Source organism: Ipomoea triloba, chromosome 4 (genome assembly GCF_003576645.1).
Source record: "Ipomoea triloba cultivar NCNSP0323 chromosome 4, ASM357664v1".
Classification (NCBI taxonomy): Eukaryota; Viridiplantae; Streptophyta; class Magnoliopsida; order Solanales; family Convolvulaceae; genus Ipomoea; species Ipomoea triloba.
In genome coordinates, this window is record NC_044919.1 from 24,366,802 (window position 1) to 24,382,810 (window position 16,009).

Sequence of the window (16,009 nt, forward strand, 5' to 3'; positions counted from 1 at the left end):
AATATCAACGTTAAACCTATCTAATAATCCTCTCATTATATTCCTGTGACATTAACACAAAAGCACAATATAAGGTGATGAGACTCCCACGTCAAAGTTTAATTTTAGCTGCTGTAGTTCATATAGACTCCCAAGAAAGAACCGACGCTAAATGTCATTAGTTTAAAAATATATATATAACATCTGTTATTTCAAATAACCGACGTTATATGTTTAATTTTTTTTTAAAAAGAAATTGAAGATATGATGTCGGTTATTTCGAAAAACCCTATTTTGAATAACCGACGTTGTATCCTAGATCTGCATATTTTTAGATCTAGATCTGCCCATTTTTCTTAACCTTTTTCTTCTTCTTTTCTTCTCCTCCTCATTGCCACAATTCGCCCATTTTTCTTCATCATCTTCTTTTCTTTTCTTCATCTTTTTGTTCATCTTGTTCTTCTTCATCATCTTCTTCTTCTTCTTCTTTTCTTCTTCTTCCTCTTCTTCTTCTCACCATCGACACTCCACCATCGCGACCCTCTTGTTCTTCTCATCCTTACCACCACCGTAGTCATTCACCACAGTCACCACATTGCCACCGCCGCCATCACCACCACCGTAGCCATCAACCACTGTCTTTATCTCCTCCTTGTTAGTTTTTTAAATTTTTTTTGAAGTATTATTTTAATTTGTGAATTTTTTATTTGAAAATAATAATTTTATTTATTTCAAAAATTTAAAAAATATTTTTGTGAACTCGTATAAATATTTTTCAATAATTTCGAATTATTTGTAATTTATTTTTAAAAATACAAACAACGACGTTATTTGTATTAAAAAAAAAACGACATCGATTTTTAAAATAACCGACGTCATTTCTTTAATTTATTTATTTTAAAAAGGATACGACGTTGATTTTAAAAAATCGACGTCGTATCATTGATTTACAACGTCATGAATAAATAAGTCGCCAAAAAACAGACGTTGTAGGTAAAAAAAACTGATGTTAAAAGTCTTTTCTGTAATAGTGAGGTGACAATCAAGCTGGATTCCTTCAAAGGTTGGTCAGCAGCTACAGATAAATTAAATAAAAAGTAAGATAGCAAAGGAATGCCTAAAAGAAGCTAATCCAGATAGGTGATCCAAATGCATCTTGGTTAGGCCAATTAAGAATGTGGGGAAACTCCTTCCCTGCTAAGTAACCTTCCATTTTCTCAATGCATATATCTTGCTTTCCTTTTTTTATTTTAGTAAATTTACAGGGTCTTTCTCGAGGCACGGGAGCTGGCCCAGGGGAAATCGTCACTTGTGGGAATTGAACCCGGGTTCTCCCGAAATTCTTCCCCACAAAGAGAGCTCACTTGCCACTTGAGCCACCCCACTGGGTTTATATCTTGCTTTTCTACTATAATGCAAATTAACTAATTAATTTAAGGAAAAATCACACTTTTTCCCCTATGTTATGTGCTTATAGCACTTTTTCCCTTGTGTTATTAAAGTGGCAGTTTTTCCCCCTGCAATGTTAAATTGACATTGTTACCCTTAAAAATAATTATTTCATTTATTTTTCTTCTCCAACAAATTATTACTTATAGGTATGGATGATCACGATTCGGTTCGAACCTAACCAAACATTGTAGCAATTATACCGAAATAGTATGGACGGTTCTGGTTACGATTCAGAACTGAAAAAATAAAATTAAATAATTGTTGAACCGTGAACCGGAATTTAACCACAGTCATATATAGTAAAGATGATCAAACACTTATTTTGATAAATCGGTACGGTTCGGTTCATGATCAAACACTTATTTTGATAAATCGGTACGGTTCGGTTCCAATTCAAACACTTATTTTGATAAATCGGTACGGTTCGGTTCCAATTTCGATACTTATTTTGATAAATCGGTACGGTTCGGTTCCAATTTCGATTTTGAACCGCCAATCAAAATACGGTTCGGTTCCAATTTCGATTTTGAACCGCCAATCAAAACTTATTTATTTATTTTTATAATTTTATTTCTAATTTTAAAATAGTCTAAATTCAACAATTATTTTATTTTATTTTTTCGGTTCTGAATCGTAATCGTAACCGTCTATACTATTTAAGTTCAATTGCTACAGTGTTCGATTAGGTTCGTATCGAACTGTGATCTTACATACATATTAGTAATAATCGGTTGGAGAATAAAAATAAATGAAATAGTTATTTTAAGGGAGAAAACTACCACTTTTAAAATAATTGAGGGAAAAAACTTCCACTTTAATAACACAGGGAAAAAAGTACTATAAGCACATAACATAGGGGGAAATAGTGTCATTTTCCCTTAATTTAAAACTGCGAACTCTTAACCTTTTTTCAAAAATAAATATCATTTATGATAATATTTGTTTATGGGTAGTAAATAAGTAGATAGAGAAACATATATGATGGATCATGGAATAGGGGTAGTCAAACAAGCACTCAGGTAGGCAGTGGGTCATCATGGGTTAAATCAATGCACGGGCTGGTCCTCAGCCTCGGGACTTGACCAGTCAATCTCGGCGGTAGAAAAAGGACACTATCGCAAAAAATAAGTTTAACGTCAGTTTTTTATATCATACGATACCGGTTAAAATCAAACGTCGTACAAATAAACGTTATAAATAAATGATACGACGTGGATTATATAAAAATCAACATCATTTTAGCAAATACCCGACATCATAAATTAATTAAATATAAAAAATAAGGGAAATAAAAATATACAATGTGCTAATGACCTTGTGGTCTAGTGGCATCCGGTTGCACCCTAATGTGGAAGGGGGTGGGTTCGAGCCTTAGTGGAGGCGTCGCTGTCTCTTTGTGCTTCAGTAGGTTGAGAAAGTACTTTTGTAACAGAGTCAGTAACACTCAAAAAATATACGATGTTGATTTTTAAAGTAAACCGACAATGTATATTTTTAATTTTTTTTAAAAAATAACATACCATATCGGTTTTTAACAAAAAAATCGACGTGGTATGTTTTTGTTTACTTTTTATTTTAAAAAATATACATAACATACCGCGTAGATTTTTTACAAAAAAAAAAAAAAAAAAAAAAAAAAAAAAAACATCAAAAAGCCAGATAACACCACCGGGAGGGTGTCACGTTGGAGGTCACGGTGTGACTTACAGCGTGACACCATGGTTATCTTTCAGATGGTGTGTGTCACGCTGCAGGTCACGCCGTGACCCGCAGCGTGACCATCACCATCTGAAAGTGGCCTGTGTGGTCACGATGTAGGTCACGCCGTGACCTCCATCGTGACCTGCAGGCCACTTTGCGGATTCAAGGCGTCACGCTGTAGGTCACGCCGTGACATGCAGCGTGACGGCCTGGAACCCGCAAGGCACAAGTCTGGTCACGATGAAGGTCACGCCGTGACCTCCATCGTGACCAGGCATCCTAGAGGTAGTTTTTTTGGCGCAATTTCATTAGTATAAATAGGTTTAGGCTTTATTTTGAATGGATCTTTTTCAATTTTTCTAAGTCTTCTTTTAGGTTTTCTCTCTACAAACACTTTAGAACTTAAATCCATTACAATTCCATTAGTTTTGAAGAAGATTTAGAGAAGAACTCTCCATTGTAATCACACATTAACCTTCAATTTCATATTTTCTTTTTACAAATTCATTCAAGTAAGAATTCTAATTTCTTCTCCTTTTAATTCTCCAATATCTTTTGTATTTAAATTCATTGTTGATTATTCCAATTGTTTTAGTTTTCAATTCCATTATGGATAGTTAAATCCTTTAGGGATTTAGATTGAATTGCTATGCATGAATGCTCACATGAATTAAATTGTTTAATCTAGGTTTTGCATTGCTTTTAATATGAAAGTGATTGTGATTTTAGGGATTATTTGATTCTTGTTTGATTGTGGCCAAATTATGCAAGAAATATACGGGATTGGTGTTTCACCTATGAGAATAGGGATCCACCATGGCCACCCCTTTCACAATTCTAACTTGCTCTTGAGAAAGGGAAGTTGGAAGGGATTATGCACACAAGGTGTTTGATTAAATGCCTCACCTAGTCTAATTGCTATGAGAATGGGATTAGAACTGTGGTGATAGCCAATGTCCACGAGAGTGGCATTGGCATTGACTTAATTCCCTCGCTTCGCTGTTTAGCATTGTTAAGCCTAGAATCTTAGAACATTATAGAAGTATTTGTGCATTGCTATTTGATTTAAATCCTCCTCTTTATCATTGTTTATTTCTTTATTTAATTACTTGTTTTTATCATTATCTCATGCAATCAAATACATCATTTTGGTTAGCTTTCAAACACTCGATGAAATCGTGTTTAATCCCTTGCTACTCAAAACCCTCCTAGCCATTCCTAGAGGACGACAATCACTAAATTCAACCACTAAAATTACAACTTTCAAATGGCGTCGTTGCTGGGGAATGGCATCGGTTTTGAGTAGCATGTTCATTTGGGTTAACATGAGCCATCATCTAAGTTAGAGAGTCTAACCCCCATTATTTACATGTTTTTTTTTTTTTTTTGCAATTTACTTTGTTTGTTTTTGAACTTTTTGGATACTTGAATTTTTTCTACTCTCACAAGCAACTACTTCTAGTTGCAAAACACTATCTTTTCTTTGTGATTGTAGGTTGATCCTCTGTTATGTATTCTCAAACAAGATATCAACCAGAAAATTACTACGAGGACCAAGAAGGATATATGCAACCAACACTACAAGAAAAACAGTTTTTAGTGACCAAAAATTAGTGACGGGTGGAAAAACCCCTCACTAAATGTATTATTTGCATAGTTTTTGTGACGGTTAACAATTACTCTCGCTAAAAGTCAATGATTTAGTGACGAAATTTTAATTTTATATTTATTTTAAAAATATACTCTCGCTATTGATACACAAAATATTGTTACTCTCGCTATTGATGCATGAAAATTACATCACTAAAATCTATTCTATTTCCCACCAAATACTTAGGAAAATTTTTCCCGCTCACTAAAATCTATTTCCTAGGCTTAAGCTTAACCCTAGCATTCTATTCCCAATTTCCCTTCCTGGTTCTGTGTCTCTCGTTCTCCCATCGACGTCGACCAGCACTTCGCCTCTGCATCGACGCCGGCCGCCACTCCACCTCTACATCGACGTCATCCGCCACTCCGCTTCAGCATCGATGCTGGTCACCGGCCTCACTCCCTTGCCATCCACCTCTGGTCGTCTCTCTAGTCGGCTTCTGCGGTCGCCTCTGCATCGACGCCGACTTCTACAATCTGCCGTCTCTCTGCCTTGCCGTCATCACTCCCTCCGGCAGCTTTGCGGTGGTCACTGGTCGTCTGCAGCACTGTGGCTCCGTCTCTCTGTCTCCGGTCGTCTGCGTAGGTGGCTACTGCTTAGGTCAGTTTGCGATTTCTATTTGCAATTTAAGTTTGCAATTTGAAACTTATTTAAGTTTTATGAAGTAGTTAGAAACTTAGAAATAGTTTTGTTCTCCCTTGAAACTTAGCTATGAGAATATGTTGCTACTTGCTAGTGTTTTGTTCTCTCTTGAAACTTAGCTATATGAGAATATGTTGCTACTTGCTAGTGTTGCTGTAGATATGTTGCAATGTATGTCAAAAGGCAGGAAAAAATCAAGTAGCAGGAAAATTTTGAAAGGAAATCTGCAATTTTAGTTCGAACCATTTCATAATGTAAATTCATACATATATACATCTGTGAATCTGTTCAGGAAACGACCTTGGATTCAGGAAAATTAAACATAAGTCTCCCGATGGGGTATGCGAAAGAACATATTTGCTTAGCAAATGTTTAAAGAAGAAAGCATTATTAATAAGAGAGTAAATTTGAAAGGCAGCAAGTTGAAAGCAATAGAAATATGAAAACCAACTGAACCTGCATAGGCTGCATAAAGTTGAAAATCTGGAAATTCTTCAACTGTTGTACAAGTTCCAAAAACGTATGAGTCAACTGAAAAAGCTAATATGAGATTGTACAACATGATGTTAACTAAGGGATTCATTTCAAGCAAGGTAGTGATACAACTTTCTATCCCCGCTATCCCTCTCCAGGAAATCTCTCTCGATAAGAGACTATTCTTTTCCTAATCTCCACAGGGTTGGCTTGGAAATGAGATTGCAACTGCTTTGTGACCTCGGCAATGATATTGTTATGATCCAATACCTTCCGGGATTTCATGATCCTCACAATTGCAGCTTCAATCTGTGGTTTTCGATCCTCCTTCACTTTCTGTCTTGTCTCCTGTTTTCAGGCTCAGATTCCTTCTGGGCAACTACAGTCCTGATTTTCACCATATGGTTATGAAGATGATGAGGACTATAGAGCACAATATCAACCAAGAAAGTCACCACTAAGGATACATGATGATGAGGCATATGATAAGTATGATGATCCACCCCAAAGGAAATCATCAAGAGCTCAATGTGATGATAGGGAATATGGTGATTACCACTACTCAAGGAGAGTTCCACTACCACCCCAAAGAAGATCATTCTATGATGATCCACCGGAAAGCTACCAAGGATCTTATTATGGTCATGATTATGATCATTCAAGGGAGTACCAAACACCTAGGTATTATTGGGATGATTATGAAAAGGGATATCATGATCAAGAGGACTACTACTATGAGCACCGTGCATGGGGATAGAAGGAGTACATCTCACCAGAGCTACGATTTTCAATCTTACCCCTATAGCCACTATGATAAGGATGAGAACTACTTTCCACAAAGAAGAGCCATTAATTCTCAATCATATGACTACTACCCACCCCAAGCCTATTCTCCACAACCTTACACTCAAAACACACCTCTACCTAAAAAGAAGTCCATTGCCGAGCACATGTATGAACATTGGTTGGAACCCAAACCAATAGATCCAAATGATCCCTACAAAACCATTGAGGAACATATGTTTGAGGATATGAACTTACAAGTGATTTGTCATGCTTGTAAAGGCTCTCACTATAGGTATCAATGTCATAAGTACCTTTATTGCAGTAGATGTAAGGCAAAATTCTCATGTGAATGTAGGGACAAGCACCAGAGGGATGGAGTTGATCAAGGATGCAATGCCAAGCTGCAAGGAAAGTATGGATTGAGTGAGGCAACTTGGGCATTGGCGAGACGTTTGGGAATCAACATTGTGCCAGATGATAGCATGGAGGAGAATATTAGAGTGACTCCAAGGGTTGATCAAGGTGGGCATAACCGTAGGAAACAAGTGAGCTTCAAAGTGCCCTTAGAGAAGGTCATTGAAGATATAAGGGAGAGTGAGCTAGAGATCCCCGTTAGTGAAGTGTTGCAAGGCCAATAGAAGGAAAATCAATACGAGGGATATAGAAATGAATTTGAAGTAAAGAAGGATGAGGAGGTGGAAGTAGGGTTGGATAATGAAAAATCTCATGGTGATACGTTTGAACCATCACATGGTAAAACTCTTGATTCTAGTTGCGGTCTTACTACTCTTGATAATAATGGTGCTAAATCATGTGGTTATATGCATGATGAGGAAATTACTTTGTGATGATATAGGTGTGCCTATTTGTTTTGATAATTCTAATATTGATTGTGTGGGTGCTTGCATTGAAAATATTGTTGTTGATGAGAGTTGTGAAATTGTGAATGATGATAAGGATTCAGAATTGGATATCTTTGATGACGGGGAGTGTGAAAAAGCTGTTGATGTGAATATTGATAATGTTGACGAGATTGAAGAAGTTATGGAGGAACACATGTCATTCGAGGAGAATAATTGCAAAATCAATGATGAGAAAGAAGAAGAGAAGATGAAGGAAAAAGAGAAGAAGGAGGAATGTAAGAAGTCTGAAGAATATGGCATAGTCTTGGATGTAGTTCATTACATATATTGTGAGGAGAATGTGCCTATTATGTGCTTTAAGGAGTTTATGAACGCCCACCACTTGAGGACATATCTTGAAGAGCGAGTGGATGGGGAGAAAACACTAATTTCCATCCAAGTGTTCAAGGATGGCCGGTTGTAAGTTGCGTCGGGCTAAAGACGTTAAACGTGGCGCTCTTGGGAGGCACCCCAAGCCCATTTAATTTCTTATTCTTGTTTATTGTCCATATGTGTTTCATTTGTTTTATTTGTGTTTAGTTAAAAAAAATGGTTGAAGGAAGTTAATCTTTGATTTCCGTGTTCTAAGTGTGGCCAAGAACATGTACAAAGTACGAGAGGATGCTCGGGATCAAAATTGGCACAAACCATGGTCAAACGACTGCATTACAACATCAGGTAGGGTGTCACGCCGGCAGTCACGCCGTGACCACCAGCGTGACACTGCTGTTCTCATTCTGACCTACCGTCACGATGGGGTTCACGCCGTGACCCCAATCGTGACGAGGAAATCATGTTTTCTGAAGTTGGGTTGTCACGCTGGCAATCACACCGTGACCGCCAGCGTGACCCCAACCTTTTGCAACCCCCTGCTGGTCACGGTTAAGGTCACACCTTGACCTTGACCGTTACCCAAAAAAAAAAGAGAAAAGAAAACAATTTAATTTCTTTTGTTTTAGACCCGGCGATCCATAACCAAAACCCAAAACCCTTCGACAACTCTCCTCTCTCTATCACGACTGCTACTTTTACTTTCTAGTGCTTTGCTGATGGTTTCAATTTGTGTGATTGCCTAGCTTGGGCCGTGCGTGACGGGTTGTTGATGGTTTGAGGAATTTTTGACAGCTTTGCTTACACGAGTTCAGGGTTGTATCCCGTTTTGCTTTTGTTATTCTGCGGTTCTTTGTGTTCCAATGGGTTCCAGGTTCTCTTGTTTTTATTTTTTTGTTGTTTCCTTTCTTTCCCCTTGCACCCATTCCCACTTTGGATGTTGCTTCGTGTTTCCTCTTGCTTGAGGGCAAGCAAGGTCTAAATGTGGGGAGGGTTGAGCAGCTATACATACTTGTGAATACCATTCCTTTTTCCATTGTGATCTTGCAATTGTAAAGATGAGGTAAATAAGATATGCATTTGAACTTTTTGATATGTTGTTGTTCATTTTACTTTGTAAGTGTGGAAATGGGGTGTTGTAGGCTCAATTGGTTGAAAATGTTTGGAAACCATCTCTTACACCGTGTGAGATTTGTATAGGACCCAAATAGGTTTTTAATTTAATTTTGCATGCTTGTTTGTGGTTCAATGCGCAATTTCCATAGACCTCAGTTAAAGATCTCTCGAAATGGGAGTGTATACGGTAAGGTTTGTGGTAAGTAAGGCGGTATGACCTGGAATTGAATTTATTTGGTGTGGCACAAGGCAAAAGGAGAGATTTTTCATTTTTTGTGAGATTGTGTGATTCCCTACTCCCATTGTAAAAGGCATGAGGGGTTGAAAAGAGTCAATAGAAAAAGCTAAAAAAGACTTTAAGCTATCCTTGCTTGAGAGGGAAAATATGAGGTGAGCCATCTCGTAGGATTTGGGCAACCATTGCACAGACTTCAAAAAGCGTAGAGCTCTACGTGAAGGCGGTTGACTCAACGGTGTATCCTAGAGGTGATTAGAAAATGGAGAGATTCTCACGCTAAGCCAAAATGCGTGGAGAGGCTTGTGTCACACTATCACTATTGTTAAAATGGGTCTTTGGGGCCAAATGAGGCAAAGTTGGAAAGACCGTGTGCATCGTTCCCATTAGTGGGCTCAGCTGGGTAGGCCTGTGGAAATAGTGGATTGAATCAAACCCCTGTGCTTGTGAATTTATATGTTTGAGAGGGTTTACCATGCGAAATAATGAGTGACCTTGGGGTTTTGGGGGGGTCCTTACATTTTGAGCCAATTGAGGGTACCACACTCACTTTCCCATTTTTGCAAAGTCGAAGAGGAACAACATGTCATTGATTTCTTGTGCATAGCTTATTTTCTTGATCTTTGGAATTGTATGGTTGCTTTTGAATAGGCCTGGTATTTCATTTTGCTCAACTTGGTTTTGTCTTGCTTGAGGGCAAGCAAGGTCTAAGTGTGGGGAGATTGGTAGTGGAACTCTCCTTGAGTAGTTTTCAATTCCATTATGGATAGTTAAATCCTTTAGGGATTTAGATTAAATTGCTATGCATGAATGCTTACATGAATTAAATTGTTTAATCTAGGTTTTGCATTGCTTTTAATATGAAAGTGATTGTGATTTTAGGGATTATTTGATTCTTGTTTGATTGTGGCCAAATTATGCAAGAAATATACGGGATTGGTGTTTCACCTATGAGAATAGGGATCCACCATGGCCACCCCTTTCACAATTCTAACTTGCTCTTGAGAAAGGGAAGTTGGAAGGGATTATGCACACAAGGTGTTTGATTAAATGCCTCACCTAGTCTAATTGCTATGAGAATGGGATTAGAACTGTGGTGATAGCCAATGTCCACGAGAGTGGCATTGGCATTGACTTAATTCCCTCGCTTCGCTGTTTAGCATTGTTAAGCCTAGAATCTTAGAACATTATAGAAGTATTTGTGCATTGCTATTTTGGTTGCAATAAAATATCTCATGTAATTTTATAATTAAAAAAAAATTACTATACAATGTAGTTTTTTGACAAAATCGACGTCGTATATATATATATATGTATGTGTGTGTGTGTGTGTGTGTGTATATATATATATATATATATATATATATATATATATATATATATATACACATATATTATTTGCATATATGACAAAAATTAAAATTTGCATCTTATATATATATATATATATATATATATATATATATAGGGTCATGTTCAAGTGTGGCCGCGTCTTAACGTGTGAACAGTGCGGCCTCACCACTATGTATACAGATATACACCACTCAATGTTAGAAAATGCACCACACAAATATGCATCGTTAGGAACGCATCACCAAAAAACACACCACTAGGTATGCAAATATACACCACACAGTATTAGCAAATGCACCATTAGGGACATGGGAGTTATGGTGCATTATTTTGGGTGTGTGGTGTGTTTTATGGTGTTTTTGTGTATTTTCATTGTGGTGTGTTTCTTAACATTGAGTGGTGTATTTTGTAACATTGAGTGGTGTGTGACCGCACGGCCGCACGGGAGAGCACGGCCACATTTGAACAAAAATCTATCTATATATATATATATATATATATATATATATATATATATATATATATAGAGGCAGATTCTATAATATAATTTCAGTAATTATAATATATACTGATGGATTTATAATTAAAATAATTACGTTTAAAAGTTAACAAAATTAGCATTTTAATTTTGTATTGTTAATATAGTGCATAAATATAAGTATGTATTTTAAAAAATTTTTAAATAGTTTTGAACACACGTTTTGTTAATTTTATAATTTAATTTCCTTAATTATATTTCATATTTTATTACTTATAATTAATGAAATGGATTTAAAAATTAAAATAATTTAATACAATCCCTAACTATATTACGTATTTAGGTATATTTCTGAATTTTTACTTAAGAGTATGAGTTTAGACAATTTTAAAATACATTTTTCTTAATGAGTAAGCATGGTAGCAATTTTTTATATTTAATTTTTGTGAACTTGGCTCATGAACTAACAATAATTATGTTATTGTTTTTTGTGAACTTGGAAAATGTGTTACCACACTCTTATGGAACTAACAATAATTATGTTATTAAATTAAATAAATTTATTTTGAGCTCGTAATATTGAAATAATCTATACTATATTAGATTTGAAAAATTTTATAATTTATCATATTTTATAAAATTTGTTTACACCATTTGTAGTACAAATTTTTAAAATGAATGCAATAATATATAAAATTGTCATTAGTCGAATGCTGAAATCATAATAATAATATGTTTTATCTTTCACATTTTTTTTATCTTTCACATTTTTAAACTTTGAAAATCAACATCACATGGATAAAGTTATATAAAAACCAACGTCGCATATTATTTTTAAATTTTTAAATAAATACATACAACGTCAGATTTTAGCAAATACCCAACGTCATAATACATTAATTAAATTTAAAAAACAAGGGAAATAAAAATATACGATGTTGATTTTTAAAGTAAGCCGACATTGCATATTTTAAAATTTTTTTAAAATAACATACCACATCGGTTTTTAACAAAAAATCGACGTGATATGTTTTTGTTTATTTTTTATTTTAAAAAATATACATAACATACCACGTAGATTGTTTACAAAAAAACCGATAAAAAAACCGATGTGGTATGTAATTTTATAAAAAAAATTGTTACTATACAATGTTAGTTTTTTGACAAAACTGACGTCATATATATATATATATATATATATATATATATATATATATATATATATATATATATATATATATATATATATATTATTTATTTAAATATAAACATACCACATCGGTTTATGTAAAAAATTGACGTGATATATTTATTTGTTTATTAAATATTAGATTTTATTTATCAATTTATACTCAAAACCTGCTCAAATATACAGATCACAACTACATTCAAACTTGCGCAATTTCATATTTATAATCTCACAATTAATCAAGCTAATAAATATTCCAGTTGAAACGAATTAATAATAACAATTTAAAACTAAAATTATCAAATTTACCACCCGTTGTCCTTTGACTTTCAAATTATTACCAACCATGGTCCAAGTTTACTGCCCATGGTCCTTCAACTTTCAAAATCTTAACTAGTTGGGGTCATGTTGGAAGGACCATGGATGGTTAAAATTTGATAGTTGAAAGACCATGGGTGGTTAACTTGGACCACAGATGGTAACAATTTGAAAGTCGAAGGACAACGGGTAGTCAAGCTAAAAGTTTAGACTAAACGTGCTAAAACCACTATACTTGGAGGATCCCAGATGGTATTAACTCTTTTATTAAATTATTTGTCTTATCCATTCTTTTGTGTGTTTGCGTGGAAAGAATTTCCAACATAAATTTCATCGCATAAAATTCGCATTCGGGACTTCCAACTTGCTTGGCACACTACATTATATTTGAATTAAAATACAATTAAGAATTTTTTAATAAAAAACAATTAAGAATTTTTTTAATTAAAAACAATAAAATATATGTAGTTTTACGAGTGTATGAAATACTTACCAAACATATAATTTATTTCAGTGGACGAGTTGGTTTCTTTCCACTCAACATACTTGTTGTCTTCACAGGCCTATAAATATAAGAGATAAAATATACGCGTAAATACTGGATGGCATCGTACTAATTAATAATAACTATTAATTACTTATAAGTTTACATACGTTTCAACTATATCTTTAATGTTCTGACGTGGTTCGCCTCCATTGGAATCAAACAAATAGATTTCATATAATTGAGGACAAATTGCCATTTACATGCATCCAATGCCCACTACCGAACATAATTAGTTGAGAACATATAATAGATGTATATTATATATAACTTATTAGTTGTAAGTGAATATAATATATAATAGATGTATATTATATATAAGTTATTTTATTTAAAACAATTAATACTTACTTGAGAACATATGAGGCCAAATAACAAATTTTCTTCACATTTTGCATCGTGACATTTATATACCCTGTTCGGTCATCTCTAGTTGTCAATTTTGCTTGAATCCAATTTGGATCTAGGAAGTCATACGTGGTTTGTGATGTCAAACCAAAATTGTTATAAAGACCCCTATTCACAAGCACAACCCATTATATATATATATATATATATATATATATATATATATATATATATATGAGTTAATACCCTCTGGGGTCCTTCGAGTATAATGATTTTATCACCTTTAGTCCTAAACTTTCAAATTGACCACCCATGGTCATTCAACTTTCAAATTGTTATCATATGTGGTCCAAGTTAACCATTAATAGTCCTTCAACCATCAATTTTTAACCATTCGTGGTTCTTCCAGGTAGATCATAGTTGGTTATATTTTGAAAGTTGAAGAACCATATGTACTTAACTTGGACCACAGATGATAACAATTCGAAAGTCGAAGGACTACATGTGGTCATTTTGAAAGTTTAGGACTAAATATGACAAAATTACTATACTTGGAGGACATCATATAACATTAACTCTTAGTAATATAATAGTTATGATAAATGAAATTAAAAATACTATAAACAAAAAAAAATACTAAAGAACTTATTACCTTATAAAGATGTAAGCCATAATCAACACATGATCTCCAACTTCTCAAGATGTAAGTCATAATCAACATTGCACACAATACCATGAGGCATATGGATCACAAGATTTTATTCAAGATTGCAAACAATTTTATATGCCTTTTTACATAGTGTACTCAAAGAAATCAGATCAGCAATAGTCAATTCAAGAGGAGATTGTTGCACAACCGATTGACAAGTCAATTTGGACTTCCCTTTTAACTATTAAGTAACAATTATTAGTTTTAAATTGCCAACTGAGTCAGTGTTCAGTCATATGATCTCGCGCCTCTTTGAAAAGGAGTTGGCAAAAGAGGAAATAAGGTAGGGGTCGGAAGACTAGAAAAGGAGTTTGGCGCTCAGTCATCTTATGTTTCCTTGAGAAAGGAGTTAAAAAAAAAATTGGAACCTAATCTAACTAGTGAGCATAGGTGATGAGGCTCACATGAATAATTTGGTGTCACTGGATCACAAGATACTTAGCGGAGAATATTTTATTTAAGGCAATTTAAGACTAATTTTGGAGAGAATTAGGGAGAAGTTTCCGGCTGGATTTGGGGATGATTTAAAACCCTAGCGAGGGGGACATTTTAAGGGGTTGAATTCTTCATATTTCACAGCAATAAAAATTCTCGTCACTTGCAATTAATATTTCAATAGGGTTGGCCACCGACGGGCAATCGTTATACCGTGGACCATGGATCATGGCTGATACTTCAGTTGTGTTGAACGGATACTGCATTTGTATTGAAAAGGAACTGTAGTTGCGCAAAACAGAGGCCATGTAATCCGTCTGGAACTGCAGTTGTGTTGAACTGATACTGTAGTTGTGTTGAATGGATACTGCAGTTATGTTGAAAGGATACTGCAATTGTGTTGAATGGATGAACGGCCTCTGTTCCGCGCAACTACAGTTTCCTTTCAACACAACTGCAGTATCAGCCATGATCATGGTCCACAATATAATTTGCGATCGACGGGTTACCCCATAACCTGAAAACAATAATTAGGTACATCACATTTAATTCAGGGCAATAAATAATTAATCTGAATCGTCAACTAAAGCAAGGCTTTGCTCAACCTGATCAATCAAGCTTTTCTAAGAGATTTATGACTATGGCCCTGTTTGGTAAATGGCTGTTAGTTGATTGGGTTGGCTGTTTGGGTTAGAAGGTTTGATTTGTTGATAATATTGGCTGATTGTAGAAAGTTGTTTGATAAATTAGCTGTTAGCTGATAGCTGTTTGGTATAATTTCCTTTCTCAAAAAGCTAATTAAAAAGGCTGCTTTGAGTAGCCTTTTCAATTTTAGCATTTTTGAAGTTACAAAAAGCTTATTATTCACCAACTAATAGTGGTCAAATAAGCCAAAATTGGCTGATAGGCTGATTATTTACCAAACAGGACCTATGAATTATATTTATGACAAGCAATGGGTCTTATCCAACGGATCAAGTTTGTCTGCCATCAGATCGAATTTGAGCACATAATTGAAGTTTATAAATTCAAGGTTTGGGGAAGGAGGCCGGGTACGGTGATAATTAAACATTGACCACCACATAAAACTGTCAACAACGGCTGGCCTCACAACTTTTTCCCAGACACAGATTGATCATGTGATTTGGATGGTTGGCTTTACACATCAAATATGAGAAAAGTAAAGATTAGATGATGGGTTGATGGTGATGGGGGCGATGCAGATCAGATAAGCATTTAAACACCTGGTTTTTCACAACTTGTGACCTGCTAGCATGTGCCCGCCCGGGGAATTGAAGTTTCCTTTGACAATTGCATCAAACAAATTAAGATTTCATTTTATGAAAGCACTACGCCAACCTAGCTAA